Source organism: Anser anser, assembly GCF_964211835.1.
Source record: "Anser anser genome assembly, chromosome: 12".
NCBI lineage: Eukaryota > Metazoa > Chordata > Aves > Anseriformes > Anatidae > Anser > Anser anser.
The window spans coordinates 17551393-17575916 of NC_139733.1; the positions used below are offsets into that span (position 1 = coordinate 17551393).

At 47.8% G+C, this 24524-nt stretch overlaps 1 long non-coding RNA gene across 1 annotated transcript; it reads right to left on the reverse strand.

Annotated features, from left to right (window-relative positions):
- Positions 1-800: 800 nt before the first annotated feature.
- On the reverse strand, positions 801-12482 carry LOC310880292. Its single transcript, XR_014571599.1, has 3 exons — positions 12283-12482; positions 11861-11966; positions 801-2767 (listed from the first exon to the last, which is right to left on the reverse strand). It is a non-coding gene; the product is annotated as an uncharacterized lncRNA (long non-coding RNA).
- Between the last annotated feature and the right edge of the window lie 12042 nt (positions 12483-24524).

The window sequence follows — 24524 nt, forward strand, 5'->3', positions numbered from 1 at the left end:
GTGTCCAGAGGAAGAAGCCTGTCCCTCACACCCAGCATCCCCATCGCCGCTTCCCCGCAGCCAGGCTCCCTCCCGCGGCTCTCATCAAACCCCCAGCGCTGCAGGCAGCGCCCCGCAGCTGCACATTCTGCTCCAGGTGCCACAGCCACCCCCAGACCAGGAACGGGGACGCTCTGCCCGCTGCCACGCAGCACAGCAGCGGGAAACTTGTGGGATTGTCAGTGCTTGGGAAGCTGGGAACGAAGGGAGATGCAGGATGGGACTCCTGAAACCCCAGTTCTGTGCCGTGCCCGGCTCCTGGCTCCTTCCAGCTCTCTGGAAGGTTTCTTCCCACTCGGGGCTTTACTGCTTTTCACGCTTAAAGCTGTGCTGATCCTCTAGCTCGCAGCAGCCTTACATCTGCTTCGGCTGGCTTTGTAACCAGCTACCCAATTTGTCACTTTTAGGATCAGGGCACGCTTTTTGTGTTGCCTTGACCAGTAAAAACTGGATCAGCAATCAGGCTAAATCCTCCAGGGAGTAACGGCAGCAGCGTGGCCGAAGGGAAGGGTTTATGTCTCAGCTGCCTGCCAGCTGAAGGCTGTGTCACTCGTGTGAGGTCACAGCCCAGGGAGACTCCCTCCTGCTCACGGCCAGACCTGGGTGTGACATTTTTATTGCCGCCGTTTGCGTGGGGTGTGATGCGACAGCCCCGTGAAGCCAGAATTCAGCTGGGATCCACATGACCATCGCACGCGTTGTGGCTGCCCTGACCAGATCTCACAGCACCACTCCTGCCTCGGGGAAAAATAATTGAAAAACGCCATTTAGAAAAACGGTTTCAGTAATAAAAATTTATGATACAACAGATTTCTCAGGGCCGTTTTCTGTTTGCTCACAAACACTGCAACGCTAACGCACGTGTGATCTGTTCCCATCCTAATCCTAACGCTATGCTCATGTCTGGGCCACCGTGTTCCCAAAATTGTTCTTGCTGGTAATTAACAAACCCTCAAAGCTTAGCCAGAAGTTTCTCTTGATTTTAGGGCTCTCCCTTCAGTTTTCCTCCCTGCATGATGTGTTTGACCGACTTCTTTCCATCTTCTGCCAGCTGCATTCAGTAAGGAACCTCATTCCAGTAACCTGCCCTGCTTTTTGCAAGGGTCTCCAAGGGCTTTATAAATGTTAATTAACAAAGCTTCACCTGGGATGATGCCTTCTTCCTCCTTCAGAGGAAGGCTTGCATGCTTTGGGCCTCACTGCAAACACAAAATAGCAGCTAAAACGGTTCTTTCAGAAAGGACATTGACCTGCGGTCTTGGTCTCATAAGCATCTCTGAAATCTTAGGCTCTGTCCTGGACTTTAAAGTGGGTCAAAGTTCTCATTTAAGTTTTGATGAGAAAAACCATAGTTTTTACTTGTTTTGGGATGAAACACCACATTCAGTCACTGAGAACTCTGTGGGTTTATTAGAGTTCAGAGCCATACGGTCCCACCAGAGAGCATTAAAAAAGATCACAATGATTAAGGCTATAAAAAAAAAAAAGCACAGATTACTTAATAGAGCAGAATTCATTTTTAATTTCCAGCTAAAACCCAAACCCTCTTTGACATCATAGGCCTGGAGGCTTCAAAAACCCTGAGTATGTAGATCCTGGGATGAAAAGAGACTTTAAACAAGGTCTAGCCTTCCTGACGTCGAGGTTTCCTGTCGGTACACTCGTGCTGCTAGCATCTATCAGTAGGAAAGTCACGGTTTGCTGCATTTCCCAAACAGGAATTGCTGTTCACAGCAATCCCAGCACACTCCTGCCGGAGAGGAGTTTTCTGCATGGTGTCCAGGTTTCTCTACAAGCAGGTACTGGTAGCACAGAGGAGCGGGGCTGACTCCGCTATACATCGTCTAGCAAATGTTTAAGAAAAGCCCCAACTCCAGCTGCTGACCAAAACCACACTTGTAGAAATCCTCCCAAGCACAGGACACGAACAAATCTGCTTAGAGCCACAGGACAGGCAACAGGAGCACACCACGGGGTTTTCATAGAGCTGTGCCAGCCCGCTCCGTCCTGAAAGGCAGCACCTTGCACAGGACATCACCAGCATCCCACTGGCAGGGGGCTGGAGCTCCAGCCCATGGCACTTGCAACAGGAGACCGAGCAACTCTGCGACCACGGGATCCTAAGAAAAAGGCAGCTCGCCCCTTGCTGGGATCCACCATGTCACCTTTCTCTACAATTTATTTCAATAATTTCACACAGCAGAATATAAAGCTGAAGATCAATCTCATAACCGTATTAAGACACTCTGGGATATATTTTATGGGGCCATTAATATACTTCTTGGGTGGTTAAAGTCACCCACGGCATAAATTAATGGCTCCATAAGACATGCTCTGTCATATCGTACGGCTTAAATAACACACAACAGGGTGTTACAGCGTCTTGGGGATGTTGTCGTACTTTTTGGGCAAAACGCAAGGGCACAGAGCAGCCACCTGGATGCAGGCCTCGGGGTGTCCCGCAGAGAGGGTGAAACCAGCAGTCATCTTAAGAAGTAAGATTTTAAAAGAAATCCTACACCTGAAGGAGTGCAGATCTCATTAGCTTTCATTAGCATTTGTGCTCCGGAGCTTATTAGTTTCTTTCAGACACATCTTCCCTGCAGAAGCCGTTGCCGTTCCAGGATGTGATTGCCGTGGGTGCGGCTTTTTGGCAAGGACCGAGTCAGTCTGTTCCCAGACTTGTAAAGCTCCCGAGAAGTCCAGAGCGGAGGGGATAGGGCACAGCCTGTTGGTTATATTAAGGATCAGATTTACTTTGCGAGGGAAGCTGAGCCTGCCACATGTTTCAACTTTCCAAAAGAAACCTGAAGGAAACCTCCCCACAGTATCCATTTTGGGCAGCTTTTGTGGGAGTGGAGGTCTGGTACACATAGGAGCATTTACCACTAATAGTTTCAAAATGGAAAAAAAAAATCCTGACTTTTCTAGTCTTTCTTGTCTATGATCTCGTCGCAGAAGGAGCAAGTTCCTGCCCCTAGTCTGGTACATATTAAGTTTTACCACTTCACATTCTTCTCTGGGAATTTTTCTTTTGCTATTTTAATGGGCCCACATGAGCTAAGAGGGACTTTTCAGTAGACAATAGCTTTGTCCTGCTAAGATAAGCTATCCTAGCTCATCTGTGTCAGCTGATAAGCCTCCCCCCTTCTGCTTCTGGAAAAAGAAGGGCTTACCTCTGTGCCCAAGGCACCAACACTGCCCACTTTCATTTCAGACCCTGAAAGTCCCATCCTCTCCTTTGTTCCTCCTCCTCCCCTCCACAGATACGCAGTGAACCACTTTGCATCCTCAAACGCCACTGCCAGCTTTGCTGAGGCTAAAGGAGATAACATTCCCTGTTTTTTCTCCTGCTTCCTGCACTGTACTACCTTCCTGTCCCATTCTGTCACCTATTTTCTCTGTACATCTTCTACACATAAAACTTGTTTTTCCCCCCCCCCTTAAAATCCTGAAAACTAGTGGGAGACAGCTAAATTAGGAAAGGTTTCTGCCATAAGGAGAGGGAGAATCTGAGCCTTTTGAAGATGATGCGTATTGAGTGAGTTGATGGTCCCTTACAATGCAAGCGTGTTCAAGTCTGATGGCCTAAACACAGAAAAAAAAGAGTAGGAAGAAAAAGCTCCTAAAAATCCACACCATCCTGTAGCACAACCTGGTTTAAACAGCTTACATGGAGCTACTTAAAGGTGTCCATCTCATGGGTTCATTGGACAATAAAACTGGACATAAAGGCTCTACTTCACCAAACTAACTGGCACACAGGACCGAGGCAGTACAGTGCCTTGCCTGCCGCCTCCCCCGTGCAGGATTATTCTCAAATGTGAAGAGTCAAAGCCCAGAATATTAATAGTGATATCGTGTACAGAACAAACAGCAGAAATCCCTTTTCCCTGTAGAAACTCTGACTGGGAGAAAGATTTCAATGACAGAGAACTGGTTTTGTTCTTTAAAAAAATAAAAAATGTCCAGGTGCCCTCAATACAATTAAAAGAAAAAAAAAGTTGTTGCGTCTTGTCATCAAAAGGCATGATGACAAGACACAACAAGGGTTTGGGGAGGAGTTCCTCCAGAGCAACACCAACGCACCCTTCCTTCAGCAGTGCGGTAGCTGGGAGGTCCCTCTCTGGGTCACACTTGTAATTCTGGCAAAAGCCACAACAGACGAGGCAGCAACACAGCCCTGATCCTGCAGCCATCTGGGGACTGGCTTTGCTTTGCTCATGAGAGTGATTTACAGGCATCAGACAAGCCACATGTGTAAGGCTGAGCACACACATAAATGTTCTCAGAAGCAGAGCCAATTAACACACCACAAGATATCATTCAGTGATTTGGAAGATATACAGCCCCTGTCTTGCTTTTTGAAGCAGCGAAGCAGAAGAATTCATCGCAGTGTCTGATGTTGTATCTTCACAGAAATGGCCCTGATCTACTTGCTCTTTGCTGGTCCTGTAAAAGCATCTTCAAGCTAAAGCAGCATCTACTTCACATTCCAGCTTGATCCAAAAAAAGCAGCATCTTGGACGCGAGGCGCTACCCCTGCAGTGCCTTACCCCCTATGGAAAGATTATGATCATCATCATTGCTATTTATATACAATAATGGCCAGAAGCCTTGGCTGGGATGAACGGCTCCCAGGGCCGACTCTGGTGAACATCAAGGGAGATGTTCCTCTTCTCCAACCAGCTCCAAAGAGGGACTCGGGGCCTGGGAGCAGGTCAGTGGCAGTCAGGCTGAGGATTCCTGACTCCCTGCCTAGTGTCCTAATATTAGCTCGCATTGTCTCCCAGACTGGCGTAATTCTTTCACATGAACCGCAGGCCCAAATTAGCATGTCTCGCTGCATAATCTGCCAGACCATCCTGTGCGCTAAATTAATCAGGGACTGAGCAAACATCATGGGAACAGCTCCCATATATTGTATGTGGGCTAAGCTATTCCTACAGCATTGTTTGCTTTATATTTTCCTAGCATCATCACACAAGTACGTTGGGCCAGATCCTGGAGCGTTGGCTGTGCGCTCCTTCCTGCTCCAGCCCCGCATTTCTCTCCAGCACGGTGCGGAGATGAAAGCCGGCTCTGCCGGGAGCGAGCTTCGGGAAGAAGTGCTAACAAATAAATTCCAGTTGGGCGGCAGATGAGCAAAGCGAGAAGCAAGCGGGAGCGCGAGGGCTTGTACGAGCGCCAGCCTGTCCTCACAGAACATGCCGGCCTCCTCGGTGTGGTATTTACAAGCTTCCTTCCTTGTTTCACAGTCAGCACACTGACAGGTTTTCCTCTGTCACGTGTACATCTTATCTCAGGGCAACTTATAGTGAGATCTGGCCTCCTCCTGCCACCGGTCTCATCCTCCTCTCACAGAGCTCACCCAGTCTCCCACCCCTGTGAGGCTTGAACCAGCAGAGATGGAGGAAATGGCGCAAAGGCCCATTGTGGCTCGCCCGGCCTGTGGGTCACTCAGTAAATAGCCCCAGCCAGTGAACAGGAGCTGAGCTCCTCCACATGTGATGGCCTGAACTGTGAGGAGGGGAGGGAGCCGGAGATCCAGCCTGCGGTGTCCTTGGGGCGCTCACCGTTGCGACAAGGCCGCTAAGTCACGGGACAGGTTTTGTCAGGTGCCCGCAGGGCCTAGGGCAGCAGCAGCAGGAAGCCGAGCGACTGGTTGAACGCCATCCCTTCCTGGCAGCGGGACCAGCGCAGTCAGTCAGCCGTGAAAGCTAAATGGCGTCCCTGGCAGGCTCCAAGAGGAGGCAGCCCCACCTTGCCGCTCAGCCCAGTGGAGGTTGAGGCGTCCACGACCTTGCCCGGCCCACTGCCGCATGCCAGACCCATCACAGGCAGCCACAGCGACAGGGACAAACCCAAACGCTGTCCCTGTCACGCAGCAGGGATGGTTCAACTGCCCTTGCTGAGCCCTCAGCACGAGGTCACGGAGGCTTTCCACAACCCCAAGGCTGCTCAGCGAAGCCCTGTGCAAAAAGTCCATCCATATGGCACCAGGAGGTTGGAGATCACCTCTCATATATCTGAGCCGCATCTCAGCACTATTTTACTCTTAGGCTCATTTCTTTTTTTTTTTTTACTGCAGTAGAATTAAGTTTTAACACTCCTGACTTGTATCAAATGAGCTTTTATTTGAAGATCTGGATCCATGGAAACAGAACTGCATTGCACAATGGCAGACAGTTCACTGCCCAGCAGAGAACCAGAACTGGGAGAAAGCAGCCCATCGGACGATAACCAACCATGAACCTGCTCTTGTGCCTGCTCTTGTGAGCTGCTGCTCCCCACTACTCCTTGTAGACAACATCTGAAACAGGAGAATTGTCCTTGCACTATTATGACATTGGTTATAAACCTGCTCCTGGCATATATGGTCCTGTTTTCCATTGCCTGTATGTGTCACCAGGCCCTACATACAGCTCTGCTGGCTGGAGATGAGTCGTGTTCATCCTCCACAGTATGACGGGGATTAGACTCAAGGCAGAGTAGAAGGTTTGCTTTGGACGAGGTCCAATTTCAGCATGTCGATCACTTATAAAAACACATTGCTATCCAACCAGGCAAGTTTCAGTTCCTAGATGATTCAGCAGCAGCAGCACAAGGAAATATGGACTTGAAAAGTTCCCCTAGGAATTCCCGCAAAATTCTACATTAAAATAAAATGCTCTCAGCCCAGCAATGGGATGGAAAATGGAAAGCACGATCCTCAGCTGCCATGTCTGCAGGGACCCCTAAGAGCTGGGAAATGTTTATTGGAGTTTCAGTGAGGGGAAGAAGAGTGGTTTGGGTAAAAAGGCAGAAACCAGGTAGGGGAAAGCAGCTGAGCAGGAGAAGGAAGGAAAATACAGCTCAGGGTTTGGCCAATTTATAGGGGCAGCAACTTCATTGTCACTAAAATCATGATAATTTTGTGAACAGGTAAGAAGAAAGTTGCAGTGAGAAACCTTTAAAAAACGTATTCGGAAGGCAGCCTGAGAAACTTCAAGTATGAAGATGTGAGGACAGCTCCAAAGCCCATCTGAGCACTTTGGGTTTTGGATGAGATCCATGTCTATTTTAAAAAGGAATGATAAAAAGAAATATAAAAGGAAAAGTGCCACACAACTGCCCAATGCAAATTAATTTCTGCACGGGCATGGCAAGCCAAAGATGAAATATTCATCTCCTCATCTGTTCTGACCTCTTCCAATTCATTATCCTAATGTTAGCTTCAGTACCACATTTAGCTTTTGCCTGCATGCAAAGTCAGCAGAGACCGGCCGGCCCTTGCTCAAGGTGTAAGAGCTCTTCTGAACACATTTCAACGGGAGATGTAATGAAGGGAACTGAGAGCTATAAAACCACTGCAATAGCTTTAAGTTAGTTCAAACATTGTTACTGGGCAAACTGACGTTTGCTTGGAAACACTTTCCAGGAGACAGCACACCCTCTACTCCCCTCTTATCATCAGACCCTAACACCCGCTTTGACCCGTTACACCCAGAAGTGCTGTACGAGGTCAGCTGGCAGTTTCTGAGCAACCTGGCACAGAGCAGCCTCTTCCCAACGTGCCATTTTCCAGCCCATGCTGGGCACAGAGCTTGTGCTCACCAGCATGCAGCCTTCGGGGAGGTGCTCAGCATCTCGCTGTGCGCAGACCTGCCTCCACCAGTCACCTACACAAGGAGCAATTCCATCCTTCCTTCACAAGGAAAATCTGTGCACATCTCCCTGAGCAGCACAGACCTGATCCTCCATCCTTCAGCCCCCAGGACTCCCACCAGCTGGGGCTGGCTGTGGTGCTCAGCTTCCTGAAACCCCGTATACTTCAGTCTTCCTGCTTTTAATTGCTGCTCGGTGCTGACATTTCAAAAGGATGCTTCTTTGCTCCCTCTTCTGTGTAGAGCCTGTTTGTATTTTTTGCTCACTGCTGTCTCTTCCCCGGAGCCCTCACTAATGAATGCAGCATGCTGATGACCTCTCCATTATAAATAGTTTAATACTTTTAAATAAATATGGGATGGTGCCATGATTGTGTGGGTATTTCATCTAGCCTGCGGCACAAAGAGTTGGAGCTGACAAAGACAACCACAGCTTTATTTGCCGTTCTGTTGCTTATTTGTCAGAGAAAGCAAGGAGAAGGGGCCAGTACCCCGTACGGCAACGGATGTGTTATTATATAGATGTAGCACAAGGAGCTGCTCCTCATCCCAGGGCAGCAGATGGATGCAATAAAGAGAAAACTTTCTGGTTGTTATTCAGTTACTCCAGATCTACAGTGCTGCAGAACTGTTAGCTGAGCCACAGAGTGAATCAGAGGAAGGTGCATGGCAGGGGGAATTCTGTTGTACGATTTTCCACTGCATTGCAACAGAATTAACACATTAGCTTGACATTTAGCTGATTTAATTTATTCCTAATATGGGAGCAAAATTTATCCTGAGCAGCAATATTAAAAATCAACAATCAAACCAAACCTAAAGTGACAATGGAGAAAAGAAAGGGAAAGAGCCCAAGTACAGGTCAGATTTTGCAACATGTTAATTAAGTTTTCAGCCCAGTAACTTCTGTTGTCCTAATTTCCCTTCCTTCCTTCTGGGTGCATCCAGATTTCCGCTATACAGATCACAGTGGGTTAGATCCAGGCTCGCTCATCCCTCACCACCAGCTTCTCAGGCAGTAAAAGGCTCACAGAGAGCTCACCCAAATGGTACCCAAGGGTTCCTCTGCACAGGCAACTCCCAGGCGGCATAAAGCCAGTCCTGACGCTCCACATCTTCCACTCCCAGCCCACAGTTTTAGCAAGACACGGGGTGTGAACAGGGACTGCTGCCAACCGAGTAATCTGCAGCAATGCAATCCATCCCCATGGACAAGGAGGAGCAGCGATAGCTGATACCAGCTGTTCCCCAAATGTTTCCCCCCAACAAGTCTGCTCCTGGGCTTGAAACCCAGCTCTGAGAGTTGAGAAACCCGCCTGTGGTCACACATCTCCTGCAGCCGAGCACCAGGCAGGCTGGTAGCTGCGCGAAGGCACTAGCCCTGCAGCTGTGGCCTTGCACCTTTTGAAAGCCACACAGTGCAAAGGAACTCCTTTTCCCCCCAGGTAGTCACCTTAGCTCCCAAGCGCCACAGTAAAGCCCTGTCAGATTGTTTTTTAACTGATTTATCCCAGGCTGAAGCCACACAGATGCTCAGTTTTCTGACTCTCTTCCCTGTGCCACTTCCTTTGATGGCACTGTCCCACCAGCACAGCTTGAGGGAAGGAGGATGGCTCCTTCAGGCACACCATGAGCACTTTTGCCGCTGAAATGGGGAGCCCTGCATGCTCAAACACCATGCTCATGCATGGTTTGGGACACGACTGTCACTATTAGGGGCAGCATAATAAGTGGGTGCCCTCCCAAGGCGTCCATGCAAGCATAGGCAGCAGCAAAAGCTCTGTTGCTCCAAGACTCAGGGTAAAAGGAGGAAGAAGCGTGTAGTGAAAGAGTCTATTTTAAAAAAAATCAGCCTTGCAGAGAGCAACACAAATCCTGCCTCTGCATGAGAGCTTGGTGTGAACCCAGCTCGGGAGGACAGCAGAGGTATAATTACATAATTGCCTCTAAAACACATTATTTATTAAATGCTCCGCGTGGTGCCTCAGCAGCTGGGGGAGGCAGTCCCTGCCCTAGGCAGGACCCCCATGCCACCCTGCCCGTCACACCGGCTCCCACCAGGCAGGGGGTGGCAGCCCCCAGGAGGTGACACCCTCGGGGGACACACAGGTGCCTGCAGCCCTCACATCGCCCTCTCCTCCGCTTCCCAACAGCCAAGCACTTGCATTAGTTCTGGTTCACTCACTGCCTGGATGGAGATTTTATTACATAATATGTATGTGCCTACACACACAGAGCCCTGTAGATCTGAATTTCCTCAGCGAGACAAGGTGGGTATAAGTGCTCTGTTATTAACCAGCGAGGGGAGGAGCATTGATTAAGAAAGGGGGGAAGATAACAGCGATAAACCCTCTTCCCCACATAATCTGAACCACAGTTCACAAAACATTAAATTTCTAATTATAAACCCAGGAAGTTTTAATGTAAGAAGTGACTTGTGAGACAAAGTAGAGTTTTCTCTGTTCATTAAAATATCCCCTGAGCCTAATTTCTTTGCCCTTAATCATGATCTTTAAGGTTTCCACAGGCAGGTAGATAATGAACACAAATCTCTCGATCGCACAGCTCTCAGCACCGCAGCTCTGGCTGCACAGGGGCTGGATGCTGTTGGATGCTGGTTTCCCCCAGGCCCCTTTGGGTAGCACAGCTGTGGGTCACCTCCCCACGGACCTGGGAAGGTGCATCCCTGCTCAGCTTTGTTTGAGGGAATAAATTCTAACCAAACCACGTGAGCAAACCTTAGGAGTGATGGAGGGAATCAGAGGGGCAAATCATTGAGAACGTCACTTCCCTGGTGAGAAATGGCTGCATTTACGCCGCTGTAGACCTGCCCCAGACACTGTTCTTTACTTCAAGCAGCCACGCAACACTGACTGCTCTGTATCATCTCAGATACCAGGCAGAAAGCCTTCCTGGCAGGCTCAGGCTGGTGACACCAAGCACATCACCTCTACTCTGCAGCACACAGCAGGGATGGAATTTATGAAGCCAGCTCCCTGGTGGGGAGCAACAGGGTCGCTGATCAGGTCTGGGACCCTGGGGGAAAGCAAGTCCCCCTGCCACCAGGCCCTAAGGTCCTCGCCTCTTGTATCCTCTCAAGCACTGCAAACCTTTCTCCTTAAAGAAGTCCACCAGCCTCAAGGAGGGCCATTATATCAGTGAGGGCAGCATCACCCACAGCAGCACATTGCAGCTGAGGGACCCACGCTCTCCTCTCCCACCCCAGGTGCTGCTGGGCTCCCTCCTCCCTCCAGCCCGAGCTCTGCCCTTTGCCTGGGAGATGTCATGATGTTTGCCCTGAGCCACCAGGAGCAGAGATCCCATCCCATCGGGAACAAGGTGCATTTATGTGTGAGCAGTCACTGCGTGCACCACTGAGCTCTCCTACATGCACAGCCAGCAACAAACTCATTTCTTCCTGAAGCTGAGGATGAAAAATAAGATGTAAAACCAAATTATGCTGTTTATGTACATAATTCCCTGTGCATATAGATAAGAGCACGCCCATGGCCTATCCTGCACTGCATCTGATTCTCATTAGGTGCCTGCGAGCCCTGCTCGGTGGGGTTTTATCGCTCCCGGTGACACAGTTACAGCGCGGCTGCTCGCTCCCCGCGTCTGCCCTGGCGTGGCTGCTGCCTGCGCAGCCTGCTCAGAGCAGATCCGTATCAACACAGCTTCTCAAGTGACAGCCCCGTTGGTTATGAGCTAGAAATAAAGCCAGAGCTCTCCAAAGTGAGTTTTGGAAGTTGGCTGCTGGGGTTTTATTCACGGTAAGCAGGAGCAGAGCGCAGGAGGCAGAGCCTGGCTTGGCCCTGCAGCCCAGCACCAGCCTCCTGGGAGGGTTACGCCTCATCCGACCACGGATATGGTGTTTGACTCAGGGGGCAGCTTTCCAACACAAGACATTTTGCTAATCTATTTTTCTTCCTATGAATTCCAGCAATCCCCCCTCCTCTGTGTGTTTTGGCTGCATCCCCATACAAAAGCAGATCATGGCACGTTCCTGGGTGAGCAGGTACAGAGGCACACAGGGAATCCGGCTGAATGGGCACCGAGCCTCAGCTTAAGGAGTTTTAATAGCTTGCTCTTCAACAAGTTGATTTGAAGGAAGAAATTAGTGTTCTGGGAGGGACAGAAAAGCAGACTAAATTCTTTCCTACATTCTTTGTCACCTTTAATTAAGAGGAACAATTTCAGAGCCCTTGATGCGTATCAGAGACATCTATCCTGCTGGTGATCTTCCTTGTAAAATGCAGATTTACCTGGCAGCAAAAATCCCTGCAGTAATCAGCAAGAAAATGATTTAGTATATTTACAAATTTTTATTTTTATTTTTTCCTTCTGGCAAAGAAACTGGAGAGTTACAGATTTACCCCAAACCTGAACTTTTTATTAACTCTAAAAAGACTGACAGAGCTGCTCATGTAAAGCCAAAACCTTAGCTTTCCTCTGCTGATGCAGCAACAAAATGCACAAGTTTAAGTTTAAACAGTTTTTGATGCACAACTGAGAAACCTTAGCAGTCCTAATTCTCTTATAGCCACTAGGCCCCTGTGAACAAAGAAGCAGGCAAAGAAATAAGTTAATTTCTTACCATTTTCCTGGCTCGTGAAAGCGGAAGGGCCATGCAGGACCACCACAGCACCTACTAAGCCCCACAGATTCACTGGGGGTGCAGCAACTTCTGGAAACACTCCCAGTGCTGCCAACTTACTGCATTAGAGCCTAAAACTTCACTTGCATAGTATCCCCTGCCTAGGGCTCTTCACACCCTAAGGAAGAGCTTTAGGGCACCCTGCACTGCCTTTATATCCCTTATCCACAACGAGCTCAGCACCTGGTGGCCACCATTAATTCCATTAAATTTATAAAGCAATTAAAACTGGGTGAGCAATGCCAAAAAATCTCAGTGAAAGTCCTCTCAGCTTTTTAAGCAAATTTATCCCAGCTGGGTTTGTACTTCCAGCACATCAGCGTCCCACACATATCCCAGCATGGGAGGTCAGAGGCACAAATGTTTTGGGAAGGGGTGAATTTTAAGTGAGAACTAGAAGATGTATGCAAATTGTGAGCTGAAGCCAGGGTCTGTGCAGGCAGGAAACACTCACAGGCCACGTGAGTTAACCAGCTAATTAAATCAGCACAGCACAGAGTCTGTGAATGAGCTATGGGTCAGAGAGTGTGGAAAAAAGCAGACATGGAACTGATTAATTGAAGGTAGCTGTGATCTGTCTACCACTAATTCGGTTGAGCAATTAGAACTGGGCAAGGAAATGTTTTTGCACTTGGAAGAGTTGGAAATATTTCTTTGTTTTATCTCGGGACAAAAGAAATGTAAACTGAAAAGGGAAAGAAAATTCAAACAAAGTCTGGCCTGAATCTGTTTAGATTAGTTTCAAAAGTGTCATTTCCACTCTGGCCTTATTATAATTCCTGCTTTATGATTATCTTACCTCTGAATATGAAAAAGATGACTCAGGCTGGATATCTGGAAAGCAATTTCATTTTAAACATTGAAAATATTTCAAACTGTTAACAAAAAGTCTTATTGAAACCTGTCTCCTCAAAGTGAAAGAGACATTTTCAACAAGTCAGCATTGTTTTTTTGGAGAAAAAGTCTTTCAGCTAAAAATCCTTGACCCCCTCAGTCATTTATCCATTGCATATTACCAAGCTCTAAAGGCAAGAGCCTTGGAGAAGGTCATGTTTTCTTAGTTATCTTAAAAGAGACACTTTGTCAAACAGCACTTATTAATTATCCAGATGCTGAAAGCAAAATATGAGTGAGGGAAGAGGGACTGGACAGTCACAGTCCACATCTCCCACACCTCCTCAATCCATAAGTTTTCTTCTGTTCTTCTTTTAATTATTTTAGTTATCTTAAGTGAGATATCAATTAAAACAAACAAACAAAAAAAAAAACACCACAAACAAGCATTTCTCCAAAGGCAAGACTGGGGAGATAAGATTTCAGCTGGCCCTCAGCATCCTTTTGGGGTGACTCCTTCTCCCATGACAAAAGGCTCAATACAAGCAGGGCGCTAAGGCAATAAGATTCCCCAGCCTCTGAAGACTTCAAGTGAACAAATGTGCTGTTAGCTCTGGAGGACACACCGTGTAAGGACCTGGTCTGACCCCAAAGTCTGACCCTCAGTAGAGCCCAAAGGAGGGCTTCAGAGGGATGTTTTGACACGTAAAGATAAGGTAGGCATTGATTAGGGTTTATTAAGACTTGAGATGACTTTGGCATGCAAAGGCAAGAAGAGCAGATTAGGCAGTTTTGATCATTTTGAAGGCTTCTCTGCCATGTCTGATTGACGTTTAATCAAGTTTTCCATGCAAAATGTTTGATTTGGTTGATTGAGTCCAAAGGAATGAAAAGTGCTAAACTTGATTTGAATAACGGTGGTGTGCAGCTGTGCAGTTCTGAACGGCAGGACGCTGAAAGTGGCTGGCCCGGGAGCAGGCTGAGACACCCTGTCTCACATTTTTTCTTTTTGATCAAAAGTTATTTGCGTTCTCATGTGTATAGGATTCCATATATTTCACCCTGACACAAAGGCTGAACACCTTCACAAAGGTGATTAACAGTTTTTGGTTGCATCTTTGGTTAAGGTGAATAAGAAAAAGCTTCAACCACTAACACCAAAGACTGTAAAAGATTGATTCATCCTTCCTTTCTGGAAGCTAAAAATTCTAGACTTTTTAATAAATGATTACTCTTAAAAGGTTCAAGGACCTCAAATCAATTTAATTAGAAACAATAAACTTAATTAGACCTCAGGATGACCCTGCACCTAAGGCGAATGTTTGACTAACGGGTAAGCGTCTATCAGAGGCCAAATCCCGTCCTAACCATGTTGGCAAAAGCATCAGAAAGGCAGGAGAAGGCCGAAGCAGAGACTGTCCTGCTAAAACACCACGTAGGCACAGCCTTTACCGCAGTGCAAAACATTTGGGAAAGTGTTCCTCGGGGGAAGGAGCCCAAAATCATACCCCAGACACCCCACGGTGCTGCCAGGAGTCCTGGGTCGGTCGTGGCAGGACGAGGCGGAGCCCGGGGCACTGCTGGCTCCAGGAGAGGAGCAGGCAAAGCAAGGTGCCCTCACGCCCAAGGGCTTCTCCTCTCCCTGCAGGGACCCACAGGCTGCTCAGCTCATCCCCCGCGTCTGGTGCCCGTGATGCATCTCCTGAGCAAAGGACACAACGTCGTGGATAACACCGAAATAGCAACACGTCTCAACACTTGGCATGCTGTTGGAAAGGTGACTTTATTTTGCTCTTCGGCCCAGGGACGAAGGACCGGCGATTTGATGATGGGGAGCTGTTCGAGTCCTGCCTGGCAATAGAGGAACTGGCAGAGGCACCACCTGGCTTTGTGCAGCAAAGAAACAAGGTCAAGGACTCGGCTCATCCCATCCGTGGTATTTTTACACTGCAATTCATGTTACAGTAGGAACAAGAGGCCTTGTCAGAAATCAAGGCCCCATAGCCCAGGAGGAACAAGGGAGGAGAGGCAGCACGTACCTCAGGGCCGTTGTGCTCCAGCTTCAGCTCCCCAAGCCCTCTCCAGGGAGGGCCGAGCAGTCAGTGGGATGTCAGGGGGGTGGTGGACCTCAGATGGACTTCACACCGCAGAGTGCCTTTGGCCTCCACCTACAAAAGGCCTCACGGCCCTGCTGAGGAGCCACCAGCGTGGATGGAGCTCACTGGACACGGGGTGGGGAAGAAGGGGGTTGCAGAGGCATGGCGGGGCAGCAGAAAGGGTGGGGGGCAAGATCCAGCTCTGCCTCGGCTCACTGGGCTGACAGGAATTTGCTCCCTGTTCCCTCGGCACCTTTGCACTTCACTGGCAGTGTCGTTATGCTAGCCTCAAGCCTCTTGGATGCTATAAGCGTCCTCCTGCGTGAATTATGCCCGCAGTGAAAAAAACAATTTCCACTCCCAGTTACATCAATATAATCCTTCAAAAGATGATTTCAGCTTTGCATCAGTGCTTTTGATAGACATAGGCCCCTTGAGCCCAGCCTGGCTGTGACTCAGACACAGATTTCAGTGGTGCTGCTTTGGGAACACAGCTCTCCTCCCATCCTGCAGGCTGCTGGAGCCTCAGCTGGTTTGGGGAAAGCTGGGGCCAAAGACACAAAGAGTGCAACCTGTACAGAAGTGAGGAGCCCTGCCTGTAGCACCCTCATGGACTTTTCAGCCCGTCCCGTCCCTGCAGCGTTTAGGGAAGGGCTCTGGGCTCCTCATTCACACCGACTGCCATGGGATTTCTCCTGGCACCTCTTTATGCTCAAGGTGTTTGAGACCTACGTGGTCTCACTATCAATATAAAAACAGAAGAAGTGGTTTAATGATGCACAAGAAAAAAAATAAACCAAGGCAGTAGATTCATATTGGAGACCAGTTTAGCTTTGCCACGCATTAGGGTTGCACCCTGCACAAAATAAGTTAGGTGGGTAAAGGCAAAGACATTTACTGCAAGCACAGGCCAGGAAGATTTTGGATTATGGTTTTCACGAGCTGGTTTATGAATCCTGGTTGCTTTGGCATGGATCTTTGCAGTGACATGTGTCACTGATGAGATATTTGATGTAGTCAGCTCAGTAAAGCCAAACTCCCTCTGAAATGAAAGTCGGGTTTGCCTGTACGACAAGTGTTTAACTGGCCCCAGAAATTCAGGATACTTGTTATAGGATAGTCTAAAAAATAGAAAAGGAAAAGACCAAAAAAAAAAGAACCCCCCCCCCCCCCTATATTTAGTGTATGGTCATTAACAAGGTATCCCATAGGTAGGACATGATTTACTGAAAACTAAAGAGAATGTCCTGGTTTTGCTAGAATGGAGGGTTTTGTTCTACTCAGGGCACTTTATATGAAACAGATGCACAGTCGATAAATCAGGCTGTCCTGCAGTAAGGATAGACTGCATTTTCTGGATAAATTACCTTGCTCTCTGTAGGCAAACGTTAGGGATGAAAACGGGGCTACTCTCGCTTCCTAAAAATCATTGATTATTATTGTTGGAGAAAAGAAATCCTTAGGCCTGTAGGATGTAGCTGTGGGAAGAGCAGTCAATGCAAAACTCCCTACAGAAATCACTTCCAGAGTAAGGGTTTGATTAAAAGATGAAACAAAGGGAATACTTGAAATTCATGTTCAGAAGGACATTTTGCTTTCTCAAGTTTCGCTTTTTTTTTTTTTTCAAATGGCTGCCCCCAAAAAAGCAAGCACATTCTAATTTTAACCTACAAACTTTTCTTTTTTTCTTTTTCTTTCTTTTTTTGGTAACACCGTTAATCAGCGCTCAGGCAGCCTGCAACACTCTGTGAGGTTTGGAGTGATGCTGCGGGGAGATGCAGCAATAAAGCAGCAGGACCCAGCAGCCGAGGGAGGAATGGGCTTTGTTTGACAACTGCTCAAATATGTATACAGAAAGCCATAACGTGGGTGGCTTTCAGACAGAATTCAGAATGCAAAGGGATATTACAGTTTTTCAATAAAACTCGTGAGAGTGGTGCCATGGGATAGGATTTCCTGGAGTTTTCTGCTTACGAATGATAAATACGTACGGCACAATCCAGAAGTTCAGCAAATGCCGTTCCTACGTGGCTGTGTTTTTAAATGCAGCGTTTCCTTGCCTCCCACCCCACTACGTTTAAGTGGCTTTGTGGAAATGGGAACTGTTTTATGGAAAATGCCAACGATGGAAGGTGAGGCTGGCGGGACGGCTGCGTTGCCCCGTGGAGCTGCACGGAGCAAAAACCTGAATGGAGCCGTGCTGGGCGTGCGGCCCCCGCTCCTGCCTGCCTCCCCCCTTGCTTTTCTTCATTTAAACTGCATAAGCTGCAGATGAAAAATATATAAATAGTGATCCTATATATAGTCCCCGGATAAAACTGCAGTTCATTTATGACAGCTGACAAATCTAAAATGGGCAATGTAAGTGCATTACAAAATGATGAAACCTTAAGTTCTCTCCCCCCCAGCCATAAGGACGCATTAACATTAAATTACCCGCTGAATAATGTAATCTGCTGCAGTTTTCTGCCAGTTCAGAAATATAGCCAAAATAGCCCTTTCCCTTCTATTTACAGATGGAGTCTCAAAACCCATCTTCCTTGCGGCAGATACAGCATCCACTCACTTACATTTGCTCAGATTCAATAAAATCTGAATCTGGCTGAGTTAAAGTTGGTTCGAAGCATATTCTTGGTTTCAAGCCATACAAATGGCACGCATGCCTAGGCTTAGGCCCCGGCTCATGGGATTTCGGAGGTATCAGACTACAGATCCCTGGAGCTGAGACTGAAATCAATACCCAGTACTTGTGAGAGATGTAATGGATTCAATCTGACCAAAAATTTAATTGCATTTTTCATTACGATGCAGCCTTTTCTATGTCTGGATGCCTTTGTGTTTAGAAAGAGTATTTCGGGGTATTACGGCAAGGTTTGCTGAATATTCCCAGTGATCCCGATCTCGCTCAGGACACCGCAGAGCAGGCTCTGGCAGGCAGGTGGGTGGAGGTGCAGAGTCTCTGGACTCGCAGAGGAGAAGCAGCCACACCACCTTTGGGATCTACCATCAGAACCTGATTTCAGGACATGCTGGCAGTAGCTCTTTTTTCCCTGCAGTCTCGTTGTGGCATGCCATGAACGGAAAGATGTGGAAAAAAATGTGTATGGTGAAAAAAAGTGAGTCCAGAGAAGAAGTTTGTGTTTGTCAGTTCGTTTTCTCCCAGGATATTATGTATGTCCAAGGGATCCTATGGTATTTATGAAGCATATTTTTGGAGCCATGAAAGGAGGAACGGTTCCTTTGGCCTTGCCATTGCACTTGCAAAGGGCTGCTTCTTCCCCTGGTGGGTCAAACTCTGCTTCATGGCACTTACACCACTTAATACACCATGGTCCGCTGGAGGGTAGTTAATGAAAGCCATGATAAAAATGGAACACCTCTCATCTTTTCTCTGCTGGGTCCTTCAGGATTTGGCCAGGATCTCTCCAGGGCACTCATTTCATGAGCGTCCCTGAGCAGGCAACTGATCAGAAACCCCAAGAGGAACCCCCCTAAAACAGTATGTGCTTGGATCCCATAACCAATACCTATTTTTCTAGAAAACTCAGAGCCATGATTGGAAAGAAAGCCAGCTATCAGACTTTCTTTTTAAGCAGCTTTAGATCAGGAGGGAAAGAAACAGCATCATCCCATTACAAATGGAGTCTATTTTCTCTGGGGGAAAAAAAAGAAATCACTTCTTTCAAAAAGTACTGTTCCGTCAATACTGCTCCTGTTCACAAAGAGGAGCTGTCACACAATTCAAGCTAAAATTGGCATCGCACTAAAACCTCAGTATCAGGACTTGAATGAAACTGATCTGGAAGCACTCACAGTATTACACTTCCACGCGAAGTTTTCCAACTCCTGATTTGTCTGCACACCATCGATCCCTGCGCCCTCCAAGGGGTTTGTTTTCTTCTTCCGTGGCAGGGGCAGATGGAGGAGTGAAGAGAAAAGGAAGCATGGGGCAGGTTTGGGGTGGTTTTGGGGTGGTTTTGGGGTGGCACAGGCAACTGGCAAGCTGCAGGGCAGCAGGCACACAGCTCAGCTGTGCTGTGCCCCAGGGCACTGTGTCCCCATCCATCAGCACCCTGCGGAGAGGGAGCAGAGGTCTCTGAGTTACTGAAATGAAGAAGCTGCTCCGTGGCAGTGGGATTCAGCAGGGGAGCTTCCCTTCTACTCGGCTACCTGCCTTTGTGGAGGACTTGAAGGTTATTTTATTCCACATTGGGAAAAAAACAATATATTATAATCAATGTATTATAATTCATTATTGAACTCTACCTATCCGTGCTGCCTTTATAGGGTGCTGTCAGCAGCAAGCAGCGTTCAGGGGACGGTGTGTCCTGCCCAGCAGATGCCCCCGTTACGCTCCGTGCTCCTGGTGGCCGCAGCACGGGCTGCTGGAGCTGCAGGCACCATGCAGGGTTTGCCCATCGGGATGCTGATCCCAGCGTAATTCATCCTGTGCCATCAAACCAGGTTCCTCGCAGGTGGTGGTGCCTGGGGACACTGTGCAGAATGTGCTCCCACTGCAGGCCCTCAGGGACACACATTTTTTTTGACTTTTTGGACTCACAAAACTCATCCACCACATTGTCACAGAGCAAATTAAGCTGTGATCTCTCCCTCCCCGAGCCCTACATTGCCAGCTGTTTTCAATCCACAATTTGTTTGCCAGCAGTTCCATGCGATATTGCTGTCATTAACACTGCTCACCGGTTTATAAACACGACTGTTTATTTATCAAACGCAAGTATCTGCTTTGGGCTTCAAACCAACCCCAGGGCTTTGTCTGATCCGGCCAGGCTGTGCTGTGGGGCTGCCCCACTTCGCACAGACCAGGGCTGGGCTGCGAATGAGCTGTCACCTGTTGGTGCTATTCCTTCTCCATGTTCTTTAGGGATTTCTTCTTGTTGATGTTTTTTGCTTGCAAATGGGAAAAAAGAAAGGCAGACTTTGAAAGAGCTTTTAAAGACAGCACAAGTAGGATTCGATAGCCTCATTCATATTATTCCTCCTCAAAATCCCATTTTCTGCCTCAAACACAGTCAGTGTCTAGTCCCTCAGGTGCAGGTGAATATCCAACAAGGCTGGTTGTGTGGTCATGCAAGTGTCAGAAAAGGAAGAAAATTCCTTCAAGAACCATGCCAGCGCTGGCTTACACCCCAAGCACGACATTTGATTATCCTGCATTTTAGCGCTGGCTGCAGTTCCAGATGTATGCAATGCCACGCCACCGGGCTCTTCCTAAATATGACTTTTAGAAAAGATTTACAGTAAATCCACCAGGACGAAATAAGCAGTTAGTTATGTCAGCTCTTTAATCTGGCTACAGTAACCAACACTGGGAAAACTGTCTTTAAACGCCGCTGCCTCCCTACAGGCAGGCGGTGAGAGCCACGGCTCTGGCTGGGACAACAGGACAGAAAGACCAATGCTGCAGTCTGTGTTAATGCAATTTAAAGCAGACAAACATAAAAAAAAAAATAGGTGTGGGAAAGAGTAAATCATCAGAATTGGGAGTGTGTTGGAAGAGAAGAAATTGTGGGCATCCTTTCCTGTCTGCAGGATTGCACTGAAGTGTGTGATAAGCCAGCTAATAATCCTCGTGGTAGTACAGATCATTTCCTCCACCATTGCCACGTGGTGTCTGCACCAGGCAGCCTGGATGCACCTGAGAGCATCTGCTGACTCCTGGACGACCTCGTGCATTCACGGCTGCCCAGCGGCTTAATGCAGCGCTACTGGCTGGAAAATTAACAGGCCGGCGTGTGCGCCCAGCTGGGAGTCCCTCAACGGGGACTTCTCACCTTTAATGTGGCACTGGCGTGAAGCACGACCTGACACACAGCCACAGAAAGGTCTCTGAGACAGCCCAGACGTGCAGGTGCTGGAAACTGAGACATTACCTTCAGCACGGTGCTGCCTGCCAGGAGGTTTTGTAGCTGAGGACAGGGATGTGTTTGCCACCAGCGTGCTGAACTGTTTTCTAAGAAATCCCATCCCTCTGCGCTCTCATTCAGCGTAAGGAGCCTGTTCGGTCTCCTGCTGCTGTTTATTCTATTTGTATTGACTGCAATAACAGTATCTCGTGGGCGACTTCTCTCCAGATGGACCTTGAGAGGGGCTCTGTGATGGTGCAGGAATTATTTAACCCTGGGCAGCCCCCAGAACGGTGCCACGAGGCTGGTGGTGCGGGGGGCAGCAGCGAGCTGCCTGTGCCAGGGCTGCCCCGGAACTCAGCTCATGCCAGGGTTTTGTACCTCACCATGTCTGAACATCTCCCTCGCACAAACTGCTACAGGAAGGGTCTGGCAGCAAAGTATCTGTCCTCACATCGACCAGATTTTGGCTTTTGGGTGGCTCCCTTTTCTCTGATGACCTGCTCCCAGGAGTGGCATGGGGCTGGGTGCTGCATGCACCCCAAGCACCCTGCCCAGAGGCCGGGCACAGGCGGCCTCTGCATTTCCAGGGCTGTGAACTCAGCAAAATATATTACCTGTAATAATGTGCCTCGTATATACAGCTGCCTTTCTGGGTATATTTTGAAATGTTTAATGATGTGTGGCAGAAATGCAGTGATATCTTCCTAATGGAATGCAAGGCGAAGGAGAGCTCACGCACACCAAGACATCTTATCTGTATCAGCAATTAAGAACCTAGAAATTAAAACAAAGTATAAAACCAAAGCTTTTTAGTTAAAGCCATGGGATTTGAGCCTGCAATTCCAGTCCAGTCAGGTTTTCATAAGGCTTTGTAGTAGTGAAATCCAGATGTCAGGCAACTCCACCTATTAGATATTCGGTTCTTGTAGGCCGTGGGCTTCTCAGTGTTTTTGTGTCCCTCAGCTGTCTCAAAGTCCATGTATTCATATAATTATATTGCTATAGATTTTTCTCTCAAGTCTGCGGTCCTGTTTTAAATTAAAATAGTCAAGTGCCAATTGTTTGAGTTACCAAAAGCCATTGTGCAGACTAGTCTGGACACGGCACTAACATTTGTTCCAGGATCTTAACCTCAGCAGTTCACCTGCATCGTGACTCCAGTCTCTGTGGAGCGTCTAAATCAACCTCACTAATGCTCCTAATCAATTTGACAGCCAATTAACGAGTTCAACCACTATCACCAATGCTATACCATAAAGAAATCCATGGCTTTAGGTGACAAATGACACAAGACTGCACGTTCTCCAAAAAGTATACAAGCTAGATAAAAAGTCTAAACCTAACTTGGTCGGTTATGATGTTTGGTTTGAGAAAAAAAAAAAAAGAAAACCTGGATTGCATTAGATTATCCAGCCTGCCAGGCCAGGCAAATATATATATATATATATATATAGTGAAAATGCTGCTCTTTGATTTTGCCAAATTACCTTACTGGATTTCCCTCGTTTTAAGAAAAAAAAAAAACAAAAAAAAAACAAAGGCCAGAAGTAATCTAGTCTAATCAATTTATTTTAAACATAGAGCTCTCCTGATAACCCTTGGCATATTGCTGTTACATGATCAGAATAAGTGAAAAGAAACACTTCCAGCTTCTGGTGAAGTTAAACCTCTTCCATTGCTCTTCAATACAGTGATAAATTGCTTCTCAATAAGAAGTTCACAGCCTGCCTCCACTAGGCAGAAGTATTATTTACATTCTTCCTTAGAGAACTTTAAATTAAAATCATTAACCACCTTACATGATTTAAGCCGCAAAGAAAACAGTGTATGATTAAAAGTAGGTCACAGGAAAGTGACTGTAAAATTGAAATATAAATGAGCAATTTCAGAAGACTGCCCTCATCCCGCCATGCTTTGTGGTGTGTATTTCACCCTCCCCAAAGTTTTAATAAAGGCATTGTACTGTCAGCACTTAGTAAATATTAAAATAATAATATATGCCATAATTACTTTCCAGACATTACTAACGTGTTCCGATCTGCATGGGGCTTGATTCTCAAATTACACCAAAACCTTGAAGAGGAGAAAAATGGTTTCCTGTTCCTGCACCACTGCCGCCGGAGCTGGGTCAGCACAGGCCTCGGTCCTCGTCCTCGGCCCAGGAGGCAGATCAAGAAGTGGATTGAGCAGTTGGAGTAGGCTTCATGTTGGCTGTTTTGTGCTCCCTGGGGCCTGGAGGAGAGCAGAATATACTTCAGAGAGACGTTAATGCCGTCCCTCCCACCTCAGAAGCGCGCCTCACAGCATTTGGGGCGCGGATTACCTGGTCGGAAAGGCCGCGTGTCCCGGCCGGGCCTAGAGCAAGCAGCTGCACGGGTCTGTCAGGAGTTGTTTGCTTAGGCACAGAAACGTGTGTTGTAACATTATAAACGTTATAAACACCCAGAAACGTGTGTTATAATGTTGGGATGGCCCAGCGTTTTGGCTCCACCTGTGTCAGCTACAGGCTGCGTCCCTCGGCTTTCCTTTTCCTGTTTACTTGGGACAGAGCCATTCCTGTTACAGTGTGCCGCTGGGGCAGGGCAGAGCTGAGCTCAGGACCAGGGATTTTGGAGGAGATAAGCAGTCGGAAGGGGGAGGAGGGCTTGCAGCACCGCTGTTTGTCAGGGCCCATCACCGCAGACACACGGACCGGTGATTAATTGGTCAACTGGGGCATATCAGGCGGTTTCCTGACTTCTCATTTGTGTCCTGTTATCACGCGGAAGCTTTCGGAGAAGGAAACTAAAGGTAAGAGAAGAGATGATGAAGCCTTTAGTCAACAGGAAAAGGCTTCCAGTGTCAGGGCTGCTGCGGACCCCAGGGTCAGCATCCTCTGGGCGAGCGTATGCTGCGCTGCTGTGCACAGCTGGAGCCACGGACACTTTGGAACGATACCAAAAAGCCCAGCACAAGCAACTCCTGCAGGAAGGTGTTAGCGGAATAATGTTCTGTAATGCCCAGGAGGTCAAGAAAAGTATTTCTTCTGATTCCTTTTTTAGATTACATATTATTCCCACACCATTGCCTTAGATGCTTGCAATGGAAATGGAAGCACATTTAGATTTAGTATTTTGGGCTAGAACCACTTAGCTAGAGCTAAGTGAAAACACAGGTTCTTGTTATGCATCCCCATTGCATCAGGCCTCTGCAGATGGGGCCTCCGAGCACCACCGATGCTGCCCAGGCAAGAGGCAGTGAGCATGGGGGCTTCCTGCAAGCCCCCAAGCATCAGGTGGTGGGCGACAGGAACCAGCCTGGAACAGGAACACGAACCAAAGGCACCAAAAAGGCCTTCAGCATATGGGGTTGTTAGGGTTCTCTCTCATAGGCAGAATTACTC